At 40.4% G+C, this 5,201-nt stretch overlaps 1 pseudogene; it reads left to right on the forward strand.

Annotated features, from left to right (window-relative positions):
* The first annotated feature begins 215 nt into the window (after positions 1–215).
* LOC112077716 (U2 spliceosomal RNA) lies at positions 216–396 on the forward strand (annotated as a pseudogene).
* The last annotated feature ends 4,805 nt before the right edge of the window (positions 397–5,201 follow it).

The following is a 5,201-nucleotide window of genomic DNA, read 5'->3' on the forward strand; positions in this document are numbered from 1 at the left end:
AATGAAGGGAGGGAGCAGGTGCCGGGGATGGTCCTGGGAGACAGTTTTTGTTATGGTGGGTAGATGGGAGAGGGGAAGGGGAGGGAGGATGTTTCCCCTGGAGATTTATTGATTTAGTTTTGGCTATTGTTTAAGTTTTGAGGGTTTTTGTTAGAGAAATAGAGTTAGAAATTATGTAATTGGAAGGTTTTTGTGTTGGTTTATGAAGGTAATAAATATATTTTATAAAAAAAAAAAAAAAAAAAAAAAAATCTGTTCTTATCAGTTTAATATCTGATACGTCCATCGGGACATATATTAATTGATTTTTGGAAAGGGAGTCGGAATAGGGGCTTGCTCCGTCCACGTCCACGCATCGACGGTATTGGCAGTACCATCCAGAACGGTGCACCCAGCCTGCCTGTTGTAAACAGAAATCAGACAGAATCAACGGAGATTGCTTCGTTGGGTCTATATATGCTATTTTCACTTTGAGCAACTTCAGTTCAATGTCAGTGAATTGGCTAGGTAGCGCTGGTTAATGCGTCACCGTTATATATGACTACGATAAGCCGCTGTGAACGGGCTGCGTTCATCTTCTAATTTAAAAAATTTGTCTTCACGGGATGATACAGGGTTACAGTGAAATGCTTACTCGCAAATCCCTTCAACAGTGCATCAATAGCCATGATCCAAAAATATACACAAATAGCTAAGCGGATAAAGTAGTTAAAACATGTTTTGTTTATGATTGGAAATATTACAACGTAGAAGAACTATACAGAAAAATATTTTTATGGGAAATGTTGCCCTTCAAGCCGATGTACTGGTAACGATGGACTTGGTAACATGGACTGTCTCACAAGCAACTGTCCTGTATGTATTAGTTTTCTCTCAATCACTAACAAGCTGTTCTCTCGGAACAATGTTGTCCGATTTTCAAACAGAAGTCCACAAGACATAACAACTTTTGAAAAAACAGATAAAATGCATTTTGAAAAATGTAAAGTTGTCTTTCAAACACATAAAACATGAATTAAAAAAATGTAATTATACCAAGTCAAAAAATTGCAAATGTATTGCATCAAAAATAACACGACTGTATGCAGAAACATGAATACATCATACTGTATCTTCTGAGTGCAAGAGCAGTACTAAACAGAAAGTTAGTCTCTTTTTTAAAAATCCCAAGTCGATCCATAAATGTTCTTTGCAGTCACTGAAATCAGGATGGATCAACTATCCAAGGTGCGAATTATGGACAATTACTTCCTTTTTATGCATATTTTCACCACTATTTCAATACACATCAAATTTTGATTCCTGCTAAACAATGAATAAATAATTTGTGTGCACGATTCATTCAGTCGGTTATCATCACAATCCAATTTCCATGTATTCAATACATGGACTGGTTTTCTCATGTTTTTTAGACTTTCCATTTGGCGTTACAAGGAAACACAATCCCACAACAGAAATAAGGAAAAGGGGAATATTTTTTTTTTTTTTTTTTTTTTCTTTTTCAATGGGGAAACAACCACTGATAGGAATGTATAGGACTTCAATCCACAACCAAAACATTTGGATTTGGAACTAAAACTATTTATGTCAGATAAATCGATGGTAAAACAATCTGGTTGATGGTTTGCCTCAGATACCATGATCTATTTAAAATGTAAGAACATACAGGCTAGCTCAACAATAAAAAATGATGTTTGGTGTTCATCTTATTCTCTGCTCAGATGTATAGTGACAAAGGGCACATTGGATTGCACATGCCCCAGTAGGCCAGTAATGCATCATGACTGTAGACGACGCTTATGCTGCATTGGATATGCCATTATGAGTAAGCAGCAAATGGGTGATATCCTGAGGACAGACTGACCAATCAAATAAAACCTTCCAGAGATTACAGCTGGACAAAAAGGTCAGTTCAATTTGGAAAACAACACAGAACAAGACAAAATTAGTAGAAGAGGGCCCTTCACACCTTTTTTTATTGTAGCATTTGTTTCTGTAAATAATGAGCATTGACACTAGTGCATCTTGAATAATGTTTTACCTTAACAATTTAAAACAATTCAAGACAACAATTAAAATGAAATGAATCAACATATTAAATTTTCAAAATGTACAAATAAGATAACTTTTTGTAAATGTTAGACATCTTTAGTAAGTAGGCTATTATTACATAAGCATCATTTAGGGAACAATATATCCTATACCAGATGTGGAACTTTGATCCCACTCCCTGATCTACTGGGTGAGCCAGATCTTCTATTCCAGTCCAGCATTAATACACATTACATCAACTCATTGGATAAAATTGAGCCAGGACTTCCTAGCATTAATACACATTAACTATCAAACTCATTGGATAGAATTGAGCAAGATTTCTTAGCATTAATACACTTATTAATCAAACTCATTGGATAATTGAAGCAGTCCCAACATTCTGCATTTAATACACATTACTATCAACTCATTGGAGTAATTGAGGCAGACTTCTAGCATTAATACACTTAATTATTCAACTCATGATGGATAAAATATAGAGGCAGACTCTAGCATTAATACAAATTACTATCAACTCATTGATAAATTGAGCAGATACTTCCTAGCATTAATACACATTATTATTGGCACTCATTGGATTAAATTGAGCCAGACTTCAGCATTAAATTACACATTATTATCAACTCATTGTTGGATAAATTGAGCAGACTCTACTCGTATCACTACTAGTCCCCTACTCTAATCTAAAGTCCCGTACTTACTACCCCCTACTCTACTAGTTCCCCTACTCTGCTAGTTACCCACTGACTCTGCTAGTCTCCTACTGTGCTTAGTTCCCCTGTAGTTCCTAGTCCTCTCTGCTAGTTCCCTTACTTGCTAGTTTCCCTACTCTGCTTCTCCTACTCTGCTAGTCCCCTACTCTGCTAGTTCCCTAGCTTCCTGCTTAGTTCCCGCTACCTGAGCTAGTTCTCCTTGATGACTTCAACTATTGCTAGTTCCCTACTCATATCCTACTCTAGACGCCGGTCCCCTACTATTGTGCTGACCCTGGTTTTCTCCCTTCAGATCAGAAGAATCAGTGGACAGGCAAAGCCATGGGTGAAGTCTGAGCAAATACCCAACAAACAAGAAGGTAGTTAACACCTTGGAAGAACTACTGTCTTGGTAACAACCTTTCTGTCGCGTCTCTCTGGTAACGAAACCCCTCTGTCATCTCTCTGGTAACGACCCTCTGTCATATCTCTTGTAACTAACCTCTGTCCGTCTCTCTGGTAACTAACCTTCCCTGTCATAATCTCTGGTAACTAACCTCTGTATCTCTTTCTGGTAACTAACCTTTCTGTCAATCTCTCTGGTAAACTAACCTTCTGTCTCTCTCCTGGTGAACTAACCTTCTGTCACTCTCTGGGTAACTAACCTTCTGTCATCCTCTCTGGTAACTAACTTCTGTCGCGTCTCTCGGTAACTAACGCTTCTGTCATCTTTGCTGGTAACTAACCCCTCTGTCATTCTCTGGTAATACCTTCTGTCATCTCTCTGGTAACTACCTTCTGTCAATCTCTCTGGTAACTAACCTTTGTCATCTCTCTGGTAACTAACTCTTCTGTCATCTCTCTGGTAATAACCTTCTGTCATCTCTCTGTAACAATAACCTTCTGTTCGTCTCTCCTGGTACTAACACCTCTGTCCATCAATCTCTGGTACTAACCTTTCTGTCCGTCTCTCTGGTAACTAACCTCTGTCCTCTCTGGTAACGAACCCTCTGTTCATCTCTCTGGTAACTAACCTCTGTCATCTCTCTGGTACTAATTCTCCTCTGTCAATCTCTATGGTAACTAACACTTCTGTCATCTCTCTGGTAACTAGACGCTTCTGTCATCTCTCTGTAACTAACCTTCTGTCGTCTCTTCTGGTAACCTAACCTTCTGGTCGTCTCTCTGGTAACGAACGCCTCTGGTCATCTCTCTGGTTAACTACTCCTCACATGTTCATCTCCTGGTAACTAAACCTCTGGGTCGCGTCTCTGGTAACTAACCTCTGTCATCTCTCTGGTCAAACTACCCTCTGGGTCATCTCTCTTCCTCTCTGGTAACTACTTCTGTCTGTCTCTCTGGTAACTAACATTCTGTCGTCTCTCTGGTAACTAACGCTTCCTGTCGTCTTCTCTGGTAACGTAACCTTCTGGTCGCGTCTCTCTGGTAACTAACCTAATCCTTGTCATCTCTTCTGGTAACTAACCTCTGTCCGTCTCTTTCTCTGGTAACTAACCTTTCTGTCGTCTCTCTGGTAACTAACTCTGTCGTCTCTCTGGTAACTAACCTTTCTGTCGTCTCTCTGGTAACTATAACCTTCTGTCGCGTCTCTCTCTGGTAACTAGAAACCCTTTCTGTCGCGTCTCTCTGGTAACGATACCTTCTGGTCGCGTTCTCTCTGGTACTAACCATCTTCTGTCATCTCTTTCTCCTTCTGTACTGGTTCTACTACGGCCTCGTCTAACTCCCGCTCTGGTCATCTCATGGCAACTAACCTTTCTGCTGTTCATCTCTCTGGTAACTAACCACTTCTTGTCGCTCTCTCTGAGGTAAACGATAGAACCCTTCTGTCGTCTCTGCTCTGGTACTAACCTTCTGTCGTCTTCTCTGGTGAACTAAACACTTGTGCTGTCTCTCTCTCCTGGTAAACTAAACCTTCTGGTCGGTCTCTCGTCTCTGTCTCTTCTCTGTCTCTGGTAACTTCACTACTTCTGTCGTGCTCTCTGCTGGTAACTAACCTTCTTGTCGTCTCTCTGGTACCTAACCTTCTACTGTCAAGTCCACTCTCTGGTAACGTACGCATTCTGTCGTCTCCTCTGCTGGTACACTTACCCTGTCACCAGATCATCTGGGTAACATAACCCTTCGCTGTCTTCTGTCGTTCTCTGGTAACTAACCCTTGTTCTGTCATCTCTCTGGTAACGTAATGTACGTTAGACCGTTCTGGTCATCTTGATCCGTCTCTAGGTCTGGATTGGTAACTAACCTGACTTGCCATCCTCCTCTCGGTAACTGTAACCTAACATTGGTCGTCTTCTCTGGTAACTAACCGTTCTGTCCGTCTCTCTGAGTAAACTTAACACTTCTGTCTCTCTCTCTGAGGGTTCTAAACAACTTCTGTCATCCTCTCTCTGGTGAACGAACCTTCTGTCATCGTCTCTCTGGTAACTAACG

Source organism: Salvelinus sp. IW2-2015, unplaced genomic scaffold, assembly GCF_002910315.2.
Source record: "Salvelinus sp. IW2-2015 unplaced genomic scaffold, ASM291031v2 Un_scaffold4857, whole genome shotgun sequence".
NCBI lineage: Eukaryota > Metazoa > Chordata > Actinopteri > Salmoniformes > Salmonidae > Salvelinus > Salvelinus sp. IW2-2015.